Below are 19,653 nucleotides of genomic sequence, written 5' to 3'. Positions count from 1 at the left end.
ACTGAGGGCCAGATAAATTGTGGAATGACATCAAGGACATCATCCATGAAGAAAGCAAGAGGTCATTGAAAAGACAGGAAAGAAAGAAAAGACCAAGATGGGTGTCAGAGGAGACTCTGAAACTTGTTCTCGAATGTCAAGCAGCTAAAGCAAAAGGAAGAATTGATGAAGTAAAAGAACTGAACAAAAGATTTCAAAGGGCGTCTCTAGAAGACAAAGTATTAGAGTGACATGTGCAAAGAGCTAGAGAAAGAAAACCAAAAGGGAGGACCACGCTCTGTGTTTCTCAAACTGAAAGAACTGAAGAAAAAATTCAAGCCTCGAGTTGCAATAGTGAAGGATTCCATGGGGAAAATATTAAATGACGGAGGATGCATCAAAAGAAGATGGGAGGAATACACAGAGTCATTATACCAAAAAGAATTAGGCGATGTTCAACCATTTCAAGAGGTGGCATATGATCAGGAACTGATGGTACTGGAGGAAGAAGTCCAAGCTGCTCTGAAGGCATTGGTGAAAAACAAGGCTCCAGGAATTGATGGAATACCTCTTGAGATGTTTCAACAAACAGATGCAGCACTGGAGGTGCTCACTCATCTATGCCAAGAAATATGGAAGACAGCTTCCTGGCCAACTGACTGGAAGAGATCCATATTTATGCCTATTCCCAAGAAAGGTGATCCAACCAAATGCAGAAATTATAGAACCATATCGTTAATATCGTACACAAGCAAAATTTTGCTGAAGATCATTCAGAAACGGCTGCAACAGTATATGGACAGGGAACTGCCAGAAATTCAGGCTGGTTTCAGAAGAGGGCATGGAACCAGAGATATCATTGCTGATGTCAGATGGATCCTGGCTGAAAGCAGAGAATACCAGAAGGATGTTTACCTGTGTTTTATTGACTATGCAAAGGTATTCGACTTTGTGGACCATAACAAATTATGGATAACATTGCAAAGAATGGAAATTCCAGAACACTTAACTGCACTCATGAGGAAACTTTACATAGATCAAGAGGCATTTGTTCAGACAGAACAAGGGATACCGACTGTTTTAAAGTCAGGAAAGGTGTGTGTCAGGGTTTTATTCTTTCACCATACCTATTCAATCCTTATGTTGAGCAGATAATATGAGAAGCTGGACTATATGAAGAAGAAAGGGGCATCGGGATTGGCGGAAGACTCATTAACAACCTGCGTTATGCAGATGACACAACCTTGCTTGCTGAAAGTGAAGAGGACTTGAAGCACTTACTAATGAAGATCCAAACGACAGCCTTTGGTATGGATTGCACCTCAACATAAAGAAAACAAAAATCCTCACAACTGGACCAATGAGCAACATCATGATAAACGGAGAAAAGATTGAAGTCCTCCAGGATTTCGTTTTACTTAGATCCACAATCAACAGCCATGGAAGCAGCAGTCAAGAAATCAAAAGACGCATTGCATTGGGCAAATCTGCTGCAAAGGACCTCTTTAAAGTGTTGAAGAACAAAGATGCCACCTTGAAGACTAAGGTGCGCCTGACCCAAGCCATGATATTTTCAATCACATCATATGCATGTGAAAGCTGGACAATGAATAAGGAAGACTGAAGAAGAATTGACACCTTTGAATTGTGGTGTTGGGGAAGAACATTGAGTATACCATGGACTGCCAAAAGCACGAACAAAACTGTCTTAGAAGAAGTACAGCCAGAATGCTTCTTAGCGGCAAGGATGGGGAGACTGCGTCTTACATACTTTGGGCATGTTGTCAGGAGGGATCAGTCCCTGAAGAAGGACATCATGCTTGGCAGAGTACAGGGTGAACAGGAAAGAGGAAGACCCTCCACGAGGTGGATTGACACAGTGGCTTCAACAATGAGCTCAAGCATAGCAAGGATTCTAAGGATCGCTCAGAACCGGGCAGCGTTTCGTTCTGTTGTGCATAGGGTCGCTATGAGTTGGAACTGACTCGACGGCACCTAACAGCAACAACAACACCCTGGTGGAGTAGTGGTTAAGAGCTACAGCTGCTAACCAAAAGGTCTGCAGTTCAAATCCACCAGGCGCTCCTTGGAAACTCTATGGGGCAGTTTTTCTCTATCGTATAGGTTCGCTATGAGTTAGAATCGGCTGGACAGCAATGCGTGGGTTGTTTTGTTTTGTTTTGTTTTCTCAAGTCCAGGAATGTACCAGGGGCTGAGGTACAAGATCTGTGTGAAACCTACATGGAGGTATTAACTAGGCAGTTTGGATATGCCAGTCTAAAGGCAAAAAGAGATAACTAGACTGCAGATAAAAATTAGATAGTCATCAGCATATAGATGGTATTTGAAAAATGGAAATGAATAAGATTACTTGGAGAGAAAGTAGAGAGAGATGAGAGGAGGATTTAAAGGAAATCTAAAGAATACTAATATTTAGAGGTTGGGGATGAGAGACAGAGAAGCAGCCAGTGAAATAGGAGGAAAATTAAACTAGTGATAATGTGGTATTACAGAAAACAGAACAAAAGATTCAAGAAAAAGAAAATGGTCTATTATGTCTAACATTCCTGAGGGATCCAGTAAATTCAGCGTCTGTTGGATTTAGCATTTTAGATGTTGTTGGTGACCTTAACCAGACCACTTTTGGGAGCCAGGTGGGAGAACTAGATAGAAACACACGAACACACACACACACGCAATTATAATGCCCTTTGATACATATACACTATATCTGGAACGTCCATTGTTTGTTTGGAAAGCCTGGTATTTCTGTAACCATTGTTTAATTCATTAACTCTGGACTACCTTAACTGAAAAGGAACTGCAGGGGAGTAGTAACTTATGTTTGCAATAATTATTTTTCCATAATCTATGTCTTCGACCACGGATTTACAGTAAACTCTGTAAATAATAAATAATTTATTTCTTACATTGATATGGATATTTCGTGATAATTGACTGGCTATAAGGTTATGAAACTTAGCATGTTCTTTAAAAACCACCAATGGAGACTGAATGACTCCTAGCCTTGTAGGCAGATAATTTCAGAATTATCATTAAGGACAAAGTTAGCATTTGCATGCCTTATTAAATCTCTCTTTTTTTCTTAATCAAAATGCCCTCATTTTTAAATTTTTTGTGCTTAATTAAAATAGTTCCTAATTTATCCATAAGACAAATGCATAAATTTTAAGGGGATATATTTATGTTCAGTGAATTCCTAAAGTATGCTTTATGGAATATCCTAAATCTCTCCTCCTCCCCATACACACACAAATTACTTATTCAAGCCGTGGATCCCAAGACCACTCAAACAGGAGAATCAAGATTTATACAATAGTTATAATTCATGTATGAACAACAGTGACCTCATGTGGCTAACGCTTTATGCCTGAAACTATTAGAATAAGAACAACGACAACAAAAGTCTGTGCCACACATCAAGACTTATGTCAAAGAGAATGGTTGGAGCTACCCTCGCCGCTGCTGATCACAGAGCAAAGAAATCTCTTCCAAGGACCAGTGTGGATTCACTCTCTTTATGTTTATATGGTTAGATTTTTTTGTTCAAAGATTTATATTACAGAATACAGTGTCTTGAGAGCCAAGGATCAAATCTTACTTCTTGAATTGCCAAAGGAATTATTGCTGGTCTTTGCATATTGAAGGACACCTCCAAATGTTTGGGAATTCCATCTTCTCTTCCTTGTCCTGGATATGCCAATGTTAAAAAAAAAAAAAAAGACACCTACATGAAAACTTAAGAATATATGAAATTGGTTCTTCATTACCCAGATATTTTTAACTTGGGTGAATAGCTGTATTTCTCCTCATTCTAAGTAGTTCCCTTAACCAGCAATATTCAGGACTTTCACACAAACATATGTTCAAAATTATTCTATTAGATTATTAGCTACAGTAACACAAATTTAGCACACATTACATAACACCGAAAGTTAACTTCCATCTTTCGTCCCTTTATAATCAAGAGTAGTGTCCTTTAGCACCAGTTCAAAGCAATGTTATAGTTAGATCATAGGTAACTACCTAACTGAACGAGTAAGGTCTTATCTAGAAAATGCCTAAATAACAATGTGTATATAACTGTGTAATTCTGAAGAAGCATGATATTCAGTAGATCAAAAACTGCTAGTCTCAATACTCTGCTCAGAATTTATGCACTAGATCTCCTAGCGCGGTGGTTAAGAACATGACTCTGGAGTCAGAAAAGTATCCTGGATCCAGCATGTATTTGACCTTCGGGCAGTCACTTGTCTTCTCTCAGAATGTTCATCTGTGAAATGGGGAGAGGGTAATAGCACCTATATCATGGAAATGATCATGAATATTAGGTTAGAAAATATATGTATGCCATTTCACAGGATGTGTGGCACACGGTAAGTGTTCACTACTCTGAACCAGTATTTTTAATTAAATTTATCTGTTATCTATTATTTTTACTTCCCTTTGCTATTTTTGCCTTCTAGTTAAAATTGAAATATATAGTTCATCACTTCCCTCTCTTATTTACCATTTTTAAATCTAATGCTCTATCAGTTTGTACACTGTTTTTCCTTTTATCCTTTTCCTAGTATTAAAAAAACAAAAAAACAACCAAACCCCTTGCCGTAGAGTCCATTCCAACTCATAGTGACCCTAACGCAGCAATTAAATATCTTAGATATCTTAGTTGCTCTTGGGAAATTATATTATGCTTTGAAAATATCAACAACCATGGAATTCTTAAGTCTGGAATCCTGGTTATCTAGAAAGACTTCTTATTATAATTAGATATAATAAATTTGATACCATATTTACAACATAAAAGATTCTATAGAAAAAAAATCTGTGGAGGACACTATTTAAAACCTTCATATGTCTTGATACTTAAAATGCAAGTAATAATAAAATCAAAATATATTTAATGCCTTAAAGTGAAAATAAATATCATAATGTAATAAAATAGATACACCTCCATAAAATTTTTTACTTTCATTTCTGAAAGACAGTTTATGTTTAGTCTATTATTTTAAGAATTATATAATTATTTTTATTTATTTATTCAACAGATGTTTATATGCCAGGTGCTATACTTGGTGCAATGATTCAACAGTGAACAAAATAGATAAGATCAGTCCTTTTGTGGATTTCACATTCTAAGAAGGAAGAGAATAAACAAATCTGGAAGCCAGGAAGGAAAAAAAAAAAAGGTCAAATAAGGAGTCTCGGTGGTGCAGTGGTTAAATGCTTGACTGCTAACTGACTAGGCTGGCAGTCCAAACCCACCAGCTGCTCTGTGGGAGAAAGATGTGGCCGTCTGCTCCCATAAAGATCAGCCTTGGAAATCCTATGAAGCAGTTCTACTCTGATCTATAGGGTTGCTATGAATTGGAATCATCTTGATGGCAACAGGTTTGGTTTTTTTTTTTTTTTTTTTTGTCAAATAATAAGTATTATGAAGATAAATAAGGTAAGATAAGAGGGATAGGGAGTGATGGGGTATTATCATACATAAGTTGTCAGGGAAGAAGTCTTTTACAAAGGAACATTCAAGAAAATGTCAGAAGCATTAAGGAAGAACATTTCAGGCAAAGGACACAGCAAGAGCAAAGAGCCTGAAGTAAGAGTGGCCTTAAAGTATGCAAGAAACTATGGCTAGAGTAGAGTGGATGAGGAGAGTTGTTGGAGATCAGTTCAGAGAAATAGGGGGCACCAAATCATGTAAGGCCCTGTAAGCCATAGTGATCAATTTGCATTTTATTCTAACACAAGTTTGAAAATATAAAGTATAAAATTTGAATATTCTGATTCAAATTATATTCTGATTAAATATACTTTGAAGGATTTGATGTAAAAAAGGACATGTTCTGGCTCATATTCTAAAATGTGCAGTCTGGCTTCAGGTTGCAGAATGGACAGTAAAGGGTGAAATGAAACAGAGACACCAATCAGGAAGTTTTATAACAATCCAGGCAAGAGATGATGGGGGCTTGACCAAGACGTTGATAATAAATGTGAGGGAAAATATTCATATACATGATTCAAAGTGGGATCTGAAAGAAATTTCTAACTGATTAGATGCGGAATCTGAGGGAAAAGAGGATTCAAGGATATCCCCAGATTATTGGCTTGAGAAACTGGAATAGTAAAGATGACTTTTACAGAGATGGAGTAGGTTTACAGATAAGCATGATTTCAGGGTACAGGGTGGAGATGAAGAGTTTAGTTTTGAACATTTTGAATTTAAGATGTATTTTAGATATCAAAGTGGAGGTGCTCAATAAAAAATAGGATATTTAAATTGGAGGCTCAGGGAAGAAGTTCAAAAAGAAATTTAAAAATTGGAGAGATATTGGAATATTGATAATATTTAAAATCATGCAATTGGGGGAGGTCATCTGGAGACTGAATATAGATAAAAAAGAGTTTTGAAGCAAGAGCCCTGGGGTTCTTCAGTGTTTAAAGTTTGCATAGATTAAGGAGTAGGAAAAAGAGACCGATAAGGAATGAACAGTGAAGTAGGAGGACATCCAAGAAAAAGTGTCCCAGAGGCCAAGTGAAGAAAGTTTTTCAAGAATAAGGGGGGCCGAGAGGTTGCACAAAATAAAGACTATGACTGACCAATGGATTTGGCAACATGAAGTTCACTAGTGTCTAGGTGACAATGAAAAGAAGAATGGTTGGGAGAAAGGCTGACAAGAATGAGTTCCGAGAGGGAAAATGTAGGGAGATTACATGGAATCAGAATATCAACCCTATGAAGAATAGGAGAGACTGCTGCATCAGAGAAGTTTTTAGGAATCAACTGGTCTGGTGCTTTCTGAAACATTCCTTTCAAAGCAAACCACACATTATGGCATCTTGCAAGTCTTGTCATTAAGAAGAAAGAACAGTGCCTGAAATGCCTCTTTAAGTTCTGGAGACATCATATTCCCCACTTAGACATTTTTGTCTAGCCCATTCCCAAAGTGACATGAAAGGCTGCCAACTTTGAGTGGGACCTAGACCTAGTAACTTCTCTGTGGCCAATCCAGATCAGAGTGTGAGTAGCACTGCCATTTGGGCCATATCACACAACAGAATCTATATCTATTTAGAGATATCTGTCTGTCCCTAGGTGTTGCAAAAAGTTTGTATTCGACTTCTAACCTAAAAAGGTTGGTGGTTCAAACCCACACGCTGGGTGCCATGGAAGAAAAGCCTGCTTCCATAAGGATCACAGCCAAGAAAATCCTGTGAAGTTCTACTCTGTAAAACATGGAGTCACTAGGAGTTGAAATCAACTCAATGGCAATAGGTTTAGTTTGGTTTGTTAGTGATGGGAAAAGATGACATATGGAGATCTTGGAAAGTTTCAATAAAGGAATCGCAATGCAAACAACTAGGGTTCAGAAGCAAGGCCAAGTAATCTACAGAAAAGAATTATATGCCGTTCAAAAAAGAGCTCATGGCTTACTCCTTGGTCCTAATAGGGACCCGACCATAGGACATCAAGTAATTATGCTGATAGAACTTCCCAATATGATACCATCCTTCAAGGAGATTAACTAGACACTTAAGGTTATTTAATTAGATTGGACCCTTTCCACCTTAGAAAGGGCAGGGATTCAACTTGACTGGAATTGACAAATTCTGGTTGTGAATTTAAATTTCCTGCCTGTAGGGTCTCAGTGAGTACCACCATTCCAGGGTTTTAAGAATATTTAATCCTCTTAAATAAAAATCTGTATACCATCACATCAGACTAAATAAAGAAACATAATTTAGAGCAAAGGAGGTAAGGCTGTGGATACATGACCATGGGATCCACTGGTCTTATCACACACTGAAACTCCCAGAAGCTATTCACCTGAAAGAGTGATGGAAAAACCTGTGAAAGCACAGCTTGAGATGCAAGCTTGGTGATCATACTGTGCAAGAACGGAGCATCATCTTTCAGGATACAATATACACGGTACATCAACAACCATTATATATGTCTGTATGAGTCTGGGTCTGGGACCCAAAGGGTAGTAGTAGGAGTGGCTCTTCTTACCATCACTCGCAGTGATCCACTTTGAATGTACACTTCTCTTACCTACAAGCCTAGGCTTTGCAGGTCTAGAGATACCAGTTCCACCACGGAACATGGCAAATGCCTGAATGTAGATGCAGCTTGGTCATTTTGGGTTCCTCATGCTAAGAGACTAACAAGAAGGAAGGGGCTACGTCACCATTCTTACTCTGTAGAAGGTATGAAATGTAATGGAGATGGAGAAGGCAATGCTTAGCACTCAAGTGACCCAATGGCACAACTCTTAGAATTTCTCTTCCAAATTTTGATAGAAAATAGAAGATGTAAAAGCCATGTGATCATGAGCGAAGACACCCTGAGAAGGATGACCTGGGTTACCCCACCAGGCAAGCCACCTAGGACAGCAAAAGTGCTAGAGAGAAGAAATCTGGAATGGGTAGTAGAGGAGGGAAATGATGAGCATCATTGTGGTTTCAAGACCAGCTGCAGCAGTGGGGGTTGTATTTTATCCCACTAATCTTCTTCTATAGGGTCACTATGAATCCGAATCGACTAGATGGCACACAACAACAACAATCTTCCTCCTATAAATCTCCCCAAGAAAAGCCAACCAGGTTTCTAAAGGAGTTATTTCTAAATGCAGTGAACTGATATGAAGCAAGTGGGTCTGAGCAACAGAAGAATGCTATCTTGTGCCATTCAGATCCCACATTAGGAGTAAGACAATTTCATTACTGCAGCTGCCAGGACTGTTGACAGCTTATAGCTGTGTCCTTCCCCCAGAACTGCACTCAGAGGGAAGGAGCTGTCTCCCTCAAAGTTATGCCCCCCTCTGCAATTCAGTTCACTTCTAAGGTCTGGAATATGTTGAGGTATAAAGGCCTGGCCTTCGCCTCAATTTGAGATAATTTGGGAAAACTCTGAGAGCTCCCCGTGTGATTGGTTGAGGCATCTCAGTTCTAATTCTTTCTCTGGCTAATCCAGCTTCTGTCACTCCCATACAGGTGTGAGTTTTAGTTCTCTTGGAAATCAGATTTAAGGGGTCCATGGAGTTGGGATCACCTGCCCAGGCCATTGACCTGAGACCTTCTTTAACTCAAACAATAGCTTAGTAAAACCGTTTTGCCTTAGGTATTGGGCTCTTTTGAATAATTACCTCTGTGCAATTAGTTTCAAGAAACAGAAACTCCAAGGTCAGACTATTAGCTGTGTTTTATGATAAATTGTTATTACATAAACAGTGTTCTGCCCCATTTCCATGGCAATGTTGGTAACGATGAGTAATAAAATCTCCGGAAGCTCTCTTCTCTTTGAAACACTACTTTGACTCTCTAGTGAGAAGTTTTGCCCCATTTGCAAATTTTGTATTAAACTTCAAATCAATTTACATCATTGGCCTAATATGAATTTTGTTTTAACAGGTGTTTCTGTGGCATGACCCCATTCCCCCCAGATAAACCTTCTGCAAGCCTATTTCACTCTTAGTCTATTTCCTGGGGCTACATCCTAAGGGGGAGCCCTGGTGGTACAGTGGTTAAAGCACTTGGTTGCTAGCCAAAAGATCAGTGGTTTGAACCCACCAGCTGCTCTGCAGGAGAAAGACACGGCAGCCTGCTTTTGGAAAGATTTACAACTTTGAGGCAGTTCCACCCTGTCCTATAGGGTTGCTGTGATTTGGAACCTAGTTCATGGCAATGGGTTTTGGTTTTTGGCACCTCAGAGGAGGAGCACTGGTAGAGCAGTGGTTAAATGTGGTTGTCTGCTAACCAAAAGTTCAACTATTTGAACCCACCAGCACCTGGTGGCATAATGGTTAGGAGCTACAGCTCTAACTGAGAGGTTGGCAGTTTGAATCCACCAGACGCACCTTGGAAACCCTATGGGGCTGTTCTACTCCATCAACTTGACAGCAACTGGTTTGTTTTGTTTTTTTTATCTTAAAGATTTACAGCCTTTGAAGCCGTATAGGGCAGTTCTACTCTGTCCTATAGGGTTGCTGGGTTTGGGCACCCCAAGGCAGTCATCCTTCATGATATTTTCAGAATTGATTTATATTTCAATATAAAATAAATTAATAATATTTTAAAAGAACTGGATTTCATATGTATATATATGTATATTTTAGTGTATTACTTTTGGTTTTGGTTTCTGTTCTGATGCCACAAGGAAACTCTGATTACTGCCAGCCAATTTCCTTCTTTCACAAGCAGAGTTCCTTATGAGACTTCTTCCCTCTGTGGTGTGTGTTTTACTCCAAGATGCTGACTATATAAAAACATACTAGCACAAAAGAAGCAAGAAAAAAAAAAAAAAACTTTTGTTTATTTCTAAATACTCTATAGGAAGTTGTAAAAAATGCATGCATAACAATAGAATGTAAATTTAGGTAATGATTTAGATCTTCTCCAATTGCAGCCTCAGCCTTGAAAACAACAGATTTCCTCAGAAATTCATTGTAGCTCAAACATAAAATTCTTGTTACACTGTGGCTAATTGACATCACACAAGCATGTGTAATGAGTTTTTCAATAAAGAAATAAATACCTTTCGTGTAGAGGGAGAAAAAAAGGCCAATACAGGAGAGAATATTTTAGTTAATGAGTCAAGATAAGGATTCAGATTTTTAAAGTGTTTTCATTTATATTTGCATTTATATCACTGATCTGTAAAATTTCCAAATGAAAAAATGGCATCACTAGGTTACATAAGCACACTAGAGTAATTACGGGTGGTGGGGTGGGGGGAGACCAACAAAACCCTGAAGTCCTCATGTTTAATTAGAATGAAAACATTAGACTTGCAAATTTACATGGTTTTATTTCTTCTTTTTCTTTCTTTGTTTCTTTTTTTACCCAAAAATATAGGGAAAATAATTAATACATAAAATAAATACGAAATAAGCTCAAAACCTCTGTTTCCTCAGTTCAAGTGATTCACACACCTTGCAATTTCTAACCATTGTTGAAACTCTGCTAGTTTCTAGGAAAGATTGAAGATGATTTAAAAATACCAAAGCAAGAAAAGTAAGAAGGTAGGTGTTATGGATTGAACTGTGTAACCCCAAAATATGTATTATAAATCTAAACCTCTATGCCAGTCGTTATAATTCCATTTGGAAATAGGCTGTCTTTGTTACATTAATGAGACAGAATTAATGTATTTTTTATATCTTGAGTCATTGTAGGGTGGCTGTGAGTCAGAATCGACTCGACGGCACTGGATTTGGTTTGGGTTTTTAATATCTTGTGTACCACTTGAGTAGATCCGTATTTGTGCCCATTTCAAAGAAAGGTGATCCAACAGAATGCAGAAATCATCAAACAATATCATTAATATCACACACAGGTAAATTTTTGATGAAGATTATTCAAAAGCAGTTGCAGGGGTACATTGATGAGAACTGCCAGAAACTCAATCTGAATTCAGAAGAGGATATACAAGGGATATCACTGCTGATGTCAGAGAGATCTTGCTAAAAGCGGAGACTATCAGGAAGATGCTTACTTGTATTTTACTGATTATGCAAAGACATTTGCCTGTGGGGATCATAACAAATTATGGATAACATTGCGAAGAATGGGAATTTCAGAACACTTAATTGTGCTCATGAGGAACCCACACAGACCAAGAGGCAGTCAAACAGAACAAGGATGTACCGCATGGTTTAAAGTCAACAAAGTTATACATCAGGGTTGTATCCTTTCACCATACCTATTCAATCTGTATGCTGAGCAAATAACCTGAGAAGCTGGACTGTGCAGAAGAACTCAGCATTAGGATTGGTGGAAGACTCATTAGCAACTTGTATTATGCAAATGAATCAACCTTGTTTTCTGAAAGTAAAGAGGACTAGAAGGAAGCACTTAGTGATGAAGATCAAAGACTTCAGCTTTCAGTATGGCTTGTATCTTAACACACACACATGAAAAAAATCCTCACAACTGGACCAATAAGGAACATTATGATAAATGGAGAAAAGATTGACATCATCAAAGATTTCATTTTACTTAGATCCACAATCAATGCCCATGGAACCAGCAGTCAGGAAATCAAAGAACGTATTGCATTGTGCAAATCTGCCACTGAAGACCTTTTGTAAGTGTTAAAAAGCAAAGATGTCACTTTGAGGGCTAAGGTGCAATTGATCCAAGCCATGACATTTTTAATTGCCTCATACGCATGCAAAAGTGGGACAATGAATAAGGAACACTGAAGAAGCATTGATGCCTCTGAATTATGGTGTTGGCAAAGAATATTGAATATACCATGGACTGCCAGATGGATTGACACAGTGGCTGCAACGATGGGTTCAAGCATAACAACGATTGTGAGGATGGTGCAGGATTGGGAAATGTTTCGTTCTGTTGTATATACATTTGCTATGAGTCAGAACTAACCTGATGGCACCCAACAACAACAACAACAACAACATCTTGAGTTAACCTCTTTTAAGATACAAAAGAGATTAAACAAGCAGGCAGAGAAGAGACGGGGTAAAACAGGTGCCAAAACAATTGGAGATCCCTAAGGAACCAAGAAGCAGGAACTGAAGAGATGAGAACCTTCCTCCAGTGCCAACAGAGAGAGATTTCCCCTAGAGCCAGCACCCTGCATTTGGACTTGTGGCCTTCTAAACTGTGAGAAAATAAATTTCTATATCTTAAAGCCACCCATTTGTAATATTTCTGTGTTAGCAGACTAGGTAACTAAGACAGAATTTGGTACTGGGAAGAGGGCACCACTCTAACAGGACCTAAAATGTGGTTTTAGAATTGGGTAATGGGTAGAGGCTGGAAGAGTTTTAAGATGCCTAATAGCAAAAGCCTTGATTGCCTAGAAAAGTCTATTGGTAGAGTTATGGATGTGAAAGATAATTTTGGTGAGGGCTCATAAGAAAATGAGGAGAGCTATAAAGTCTGTATTGTCTCAGAGAATAAATGTATATGTTAAACATGCTTTTGGTGAAGCTTTAAAAGAAAATGATGAATATGTGATTGGACAATGCAGGAAGGGTGATGCTTTTTTACGAGGTAGCAAACAACTTGTCTGAATTATGTTCAAATGTTTGGTGGCAGGTAGAATTCATAAGTGATGAACTTGGATATCTGGCTAAGGAGATTTCTAAGGAAGATCTTAAAGAGGCCACATGATTTCTTCTTGCCATTTACAGTAAAATATGAGAGGAAAGAAATGGACTTAAAAATGAACTGTGTGAAATGATAACAGAACTTAAAGATTGGAAAGGTTCTGTTGTATAAACTCAGGACATGTATCATAAAATGTCCACCATGGTCATGGCTACACAATCTTTTGTTTGGGAAAATAAGCCTGTGACTGATGGGTTTAATCAACTACCACAGCAGATAACCCATCAGCTTTGACTGAAGACCACAGGGAAAGAGCAAAAGAAAAGAATGCTGTTTGCCTTTTGGAATTCTACAGGCAGGAAATAGGCCAAAGGAGCCACATCTGTCATCCTCCAAGAAAAGAAAAGGACTATCTCTGGAGTGGCTCAGAGATTAGCAGAACTGTGGGAGGGAGCATGAGAAGTAGGCCCTTCTCAGTTTCAAAAGATTAGGATCACAGTCTCCTGGATCTCAAAGGGTGTAGCCACAGCTTCCTGAGTTTCAAAGAGTTGGATCTTTGTCATCTTAGTTCCCAAGTGTGGCCCTTAAGGTGTGCTGACGGGAGAATGGGGGCTGATGCCTAAAGCTGGGGGGGGGGAGTGTGACTGCTATGCCCAAGGGGCAGAAGAATGGGCCTGTGAGAGGGAGGGAGGTGAAGGATGGGGTCGCCAATCAGATGGACTAGGAGAATGGGGCCACCCAATGTCGAGGCACCAGAGTTGCCATCCTAGTGGGCTTGGAAGGCAGCACTGAAGTTAAGCGCAAGGGGGCTCCACTTAGAATCTAAAGAGTGTGGCCAATACCCAGAGTCTGGAGGGCAGGGTCATTGCACGGTTGGTCTCAAAGAACAGAGGATAATTTTCAAGGCTTAAGTGCTAATGTCCATTGTTCTGCTGGATTTTGGACTTGCTGGGTGCTTGTTATCCCTTCTTCCCTCCAATTTCTCCCATTTGTAATGGAAATGTCTGCCTTGTGCCTGTTCTATCATTGTACTTTGGAAGCAGGTAACTTGTGTTTTAGATTTCAGTTTCACAAATGGAGAAGAATTTTGTTCTAGGAATGGAATAGCCTAAAACCTTACCCATGCTTGATTTAGATGATTCAGAAGATTAGGTTTCAGGCTTGGAGTTGATTCGTCTTTTGAGATGATATGAAGGGGTGAATGTGTTTTGCATGTAGGAAGAACATGAATTTGGGGGAGCCAAAAGGTGGAATGTTATGGATTGAACTCTGTTCCCCAAAAACATGTGTTGTAAATCCTAACCTCTATGCATGTGTTATAATCTCTTTGAGAATGTGTTGTCTTTTTTAAGTTAATGAGACAGGATAACTGTAGGGTATATTTTTGAGTCAATCTCTTTTGAGATATAAAAGAGATTAATCAAGTGAGTAGGGCAGAAATGGGGTAAGATAGATGCCAAGGCACATGGAGATCTCCAAGGAAACAAGAAGCAGAAGCTGAAGAGACAAGGACCTTCTCCCAGAGCCTACAGAGCGAAAAAGTATTCTTTCCTTTCGTTCCAGTTCCAGGGCAAAGTTTTCTCTCTCTGTTGGCTCTGGGGGAAGGCCCTTGTCATCAATCTTCCCCTGGTCCAGGAGTTTCTCAGTACAGGGACCCCAGGTTCAAAGACACATTCCTCTTCTGGTTCCTCATTCTTGGTGGTATATTTTTATACCTCAAAGGAGATTGACTCAAGATACAACATAATCTTGTAGATGGAATTCTGCCTCATTGACATAACTGTCTCTATGCCTGCCTCATTAACAATTTAGAGGTAGGATTTACAACACATTGGAAAATCACATCAAATGACAAAATGGCAGACAATCGCACAATACTGGGAATCATGGCCTAACCAAGTTGAGAAACATTTTTTGGTCTAAATTTTCTAGTACCCAGCAAAAAGAGTGAATGATGACAATGAATTGATTGACAACCTCTACAGTGTAGGAAAAAGCCAGTCAATTAAAATAAGCTCAATGATTCTTACTGCTGAGACCTGAAAGATGTCTGAGTCCTCCCAAAGAAGACACTATATTGTACTTTATTGCTTTTGTTTTTTAAACTTCAATAACATTTTATATAAAAATTGTTAAAGAAGCAGAAGTTTGCAAGGATTGTTTTCATAATGTTCCTCAATTTAAGCCAATGACATACATAGTGCTGAAAAACAAGTCAGTAAATAAAAATTAAAGTTTACTCCAGAGAGATACCATGCATTAGTGCTGAAGACTACCAAGGTCTGTTCCAAAAGAAGTTTGATGAATAATTGTACTTTAAGTCAGTATATCTGAATCTAAAACAAGAGTCTGCAATGATGCAAACACCTCTGTCTAATGATATGGCCTGGGAATAAAATGAACAGAAGTTAATTATTTCCCACTCCTCATGCTTTCACAGGAAAGACAGTCCATTAGAGCAGTGTTTCTCAAACTTTTTATGCCAGAGTTTTGTTTATATGGGTTATATCTACTATATAGAAATTAAAACAGGAATTATAAAAATATTTACTTATTAATTCATTAAAAATAACAATAATATGCCTAGTGCATGTTAACATGAATAATATATTTTATGAAAAAATTCTATTTTTTAAATGAAAAAAATTAATGAGATAAGAGGCGTTGCTTTACATATTTGCAAATCTCTTTAATGTCTGACTTAATAGAAGACAGCTGGATATTCAGATCTATTTCTCATTCACTCTGATGCAATATATTATTTTGGTTGAAGTACATGAAGACAATCTAGCCTTACAGAGATATGTGGTTGGAAAAGGAAGACCTCTTAGACCCCTAAAAAATTCCTGGGGAGCCCCCAGGAATACTCTGATCACACTTGGAGAACCACTGCTTTAAAGTAGCACCCCTAGCCTCTGTATCATTCATTCCCCTCCAGGGAAGAGCTATGAATTTCCTGAGAGATGACTTATGGAGAAGGAAGTGGGCTGCTCTCCATGCCATAACATTTTACAGGGCAGGAACCACCAAGGGATGGCCTGTGATATTCCAGTGCAACTTCTGATTGAGCGTGTAAATCTGCCTAATTCTAGGGTACCACAAGTCCATCTTGCACAAAGCTAAAGACATATTTATCAGAAGAGCATTTATCAGAAAAAGTTAAAATGTTTATCTCCATCTGCCTGACTGCTATGTGTATATCTCAACTGGTTCCGAACACAGAGAGAAGACAAAAATGTTATTTATGGACCCCCTTAAACATCAGCAAATGGAGGGCCAGACGCTAGGCTGTCCAAAGCCATATTGGTTTGGAAATACGATGTCAGATACCAAGGAAGCAAATTTAAAGGGTTTCTCATTGAGATGTTAAGTGACATTATAAATATAAGTAATATGTATAAATGTGTGTATTAATTATCTAAAATATAAATAAATTAAAATTGAAAAAAAAAAAAAACTGGAAAGAATGTACCTGTCCAAGCAGGCAACTTTGAATAGTCTGGATTTATAAACTAATGGAAACAGTTGGTGAAAGGAACATCTGTTTCTTAATACATACCATTCTTATACAAATTATGTGCTTAGTAAGAGTATGAGCTCAGAATCTGAAGGATAAAGGATCAGAGCCCCTGATTTGATTTTTAATAGACATGTGAAACATCAACTACTATTTTAGTGAAACAATAAATGAAAATTAACCACTGGAAATACTGTCAAAAGTATCCCAGCAAAAATGGATGGCATTTTGAAACTGCATGACAGGTGAAATAAAGTGCTAAGAAAAAATACCGGTTTACCATCTGCTCTAAGTCATGGCGACCCCATGTGTGTCAAAGTAGAAGAACTGTTTTCTGTAGGGTTCTCAATGATGATATTTTTTAGAAGTAGATGGCGAGGTTTTTCTTTCAATGTACCTCTGGGTGGACTCTAACCTTCAACTTTTCAGTTAGTAGTGAGCATGTTACTTGCTGCACCACCCAAGGACCCAAGAAAAAAATGCATATTTACAATTATTGTCTTTTGACACATCGAAAAAAAGATAAAGTGTTTATCTCTGTCATGAAATAGAATTTTGTTGGTATGACTCAAAATTTATAATAAAATGATGTTGATTTATAGCCTCCCATCCAAACTTAGTCTAAGTGCTAATTTATGTTAAAAGTCAGCCTCTTTTCTCATTTAAGAATATATTACAGCTACCTAGAGATTTCTCAACTCATAGAAGTAAAATTTCTTACTTAAGAAGCGTGGGAGCAAAAACCATTCAATTAGACCACAGGACTCTTTAGAATAGGGGTTGCGTCTTACAAGTAAATACGGAGATTTTCAAATTCAAGTTAGCGTTTTGAGTATTTAAAATGTTTTCCACCTGAATGAATAAATGAATGTTTCTTTAATATATGCTTTCCGGTTAGCTTCATTGTTACTATTTACAGCTCTTTCCCAAGAACTCTCTGTACTTCATATACTCTTAAATTGTTGTTAGTCCTAATCTCATTTTTCCACTATTAATCATAATTGCCAGGCCAGATGTCTTTGCTTTTAAATTATGGCTAGCATTAAAGTGAGGTGAATATGGCACTTAGTTGAGGTGCAAAATTTAAAGAGGTGGCAACCAATCAAGATATATTGAGTCTGAGTCTGAGTTAGAGATAGGTTCCTCCTCTTCAATTTACAATTAAGTATTGGCAGTTCTGACGCCATCTATCTGCTGATCTTTCCATTCTATACTTATCATTAGGCAATCTTATCCACATCTAACTCAGATTCAGGCTCAATTACTCCCTCTGTGTATCTACCTACATCAATCAGAGTCACTTTACACTTAATTCGTACAGGACCACACTCAATTTTTTCTTCCATAGCTTGTCCTGTTCTATCCAGTACTCAAATTAGAAATCAAGAAGTCATCGTTGATTTCATCCCTCTCCTTCACCCTTCCTGTATCACCCAGTATTATATTTTTCAAATCCATCCATATATTTGCATCTTCACAGCCACTTCTCTAATCACTTCTGAATCACCCAGTCATTTATATAATATTGTAATAACCTCATGTATTCTTCCTGGTCCAGTCTTGTTCCTCTTTTATCCGTTGTCCACACTGAAGTCAGAGTTCCTTGCCTTCTTCATTTTTTTTTTTTTTCTTAATTATTACCCCTCTTTGTTATTCCGGCTGCCATGTGGAACAGGGACTAGAAGAAGACACTGAAGGCAAGGAAACTGGTTAAGAGGATTCTGCAATAGTTCAAGAAAAAAAAAAAAAAAAAAAGGAGGATATAATAAAGAAGGTTAAGAAGATACTAATAAATTTAAGCTATTTTGAAGAAAATAAAGTGATAGCACATAGTAACAGGTTGGAGGGCATTGAGGTAGAAGGGATAAAGAAACTCTGGCTTGGACATGGACACACAATTTAAAACTATAGAGTCATGATTTGAGCTCTGGTGTGGGAAATTCCAAAGCAGTGTGTTTTAAGTTCTTAGATTTTACAAAATAAATCTGTGAAAACCTCTCCTTAAAGTGTCTCCCTCAATTCTAAATCATCCCTTTCTTTTGGGTTATTCACCAGTTTAAGTCAAATTCATCAATTCTCTAATGCTTCTTCCTCCTAATAGCTCTTGCATCTGCTCACCCTTTTCATTCCAAGTGCCAATATCTTAATTCAGTTGCTCATTATTTTCCATGTGCATATGTTTTCTCTTCCTCAATTTAGTTTCCACATTACTGTCAGAACACATTTTTTTATTACTTTCTCTATTTGAGATCCTTTAATAGTTACACACAGCCACCAGTATTTTCAAATTCCACAACAGAGTACAGAAAACTTTCTATAATATGGCCCCCTTTACCTTTCCTCCTCTTTCCCCTAGAAAATTTCCATTCTTCTAATGCTTTCTTCTTCAAGTTCATACATTTGCAATACGTATTTTGTTCTCCTTGCCTAAAGTACCTTTCTCACATAATCTAAGTTCCTATTCTACCTTCTGGAGCCCTGGTGGTACAGTGGTTAAGAACTTGGCTGCTAACCAAAAGGTCGGCAGTTCAAATTCAATAGCCGCTCCTTGGAAATCCTATGGGGCTATTCTACTCTGTCCTATATGGTCGCTGTGAGTCAATAGACTCAATGGCAACAGGTTATTCTACTTCCTCCTTCAGGAAGCCTTTCTGAAAAGCCCTACTCCAGGCTATGGAATATATTTGTACACTACATTGTCATTTTACATTTTACATCTGTCTTCCCCATTAAAAAAAAAAAAAAATTGAAATCAAAAACTGACATCTGTATAAAGAGGAAATACAGCTGGTGATGAAGAAGATGTGTTCTTGATTTAGATAACCTGCATTCAAACCCTCATTCTACCACTTAGGAGTTGTGCATTAGTTTCATCATCTGAAAAAGGCAAGTAATAGTAGCATGTGTATCTGAAAAGAATTTTGTTGCAATTATATTAAGTACATATAGTTAGCACCAAAAACCAAAAAAAAAAAAAAAAAAAAGCCATTGCCATCAAAGTGAAATCAATTTTAACTCATAGCAACCTTATAGGACAGAGTAAGACTGCCCCATAG

At 37.9% G+C, this 19,653-nt stretch overlaps 1 protein-coding gene across 2 annotated transcripts in view; it reads right to left on the bottom strand.

Annotated features, from left to right (window-relative positions):
• NKAIN2 (sodium/potassium transporting ATPase interacting 2) overlaps window positions 1-19,653 on the bottom strand; it is a 1,431,299-nt gene that overhangs the window by 1,273,615 nt on the left and 138,031 nt on the right. Inside the window, exons 1-2 of one of the 2 annotated variants that reach the window (XR_007519189.1) lie at window positions 18,133-18,260; window positions 3,602-3,690 (exon numbers count right to left, since the gene is read on the bottom strand). The exons of the other annotated variant lie outside the window; for it this stretch is intronic. The gene's annotated coding sequence lies outside the window, so the exon portion shown is untranslated. Of the gene's footprint in view, window positions 1-3,601; window positions 3,691-18,132; window positions 18,261-19,653 lie in introns of those variants that run through there. 2 annotated transcript variants of the gene reach the window in all.

Source organism: Elephas maximus, chromosome 1 (genome assembly GCF_024166365.1).
Source record: "Elephas maximus indicus isolate mEleMax1 chromosome 1, mEleMax1 primary haplotype, whole genome shotgun sequence".
Taxonomy (NCBI): Eukaryota; Metazoa; Chordata; class Mammalia; order Proboscidea; family Elephantidae; genus Elephas; species Elephas maximus.
Note: the sequence above shows the minus strand (reverse complement) of the source record. Positions and strands in the feature narration are given on the sequence as shown.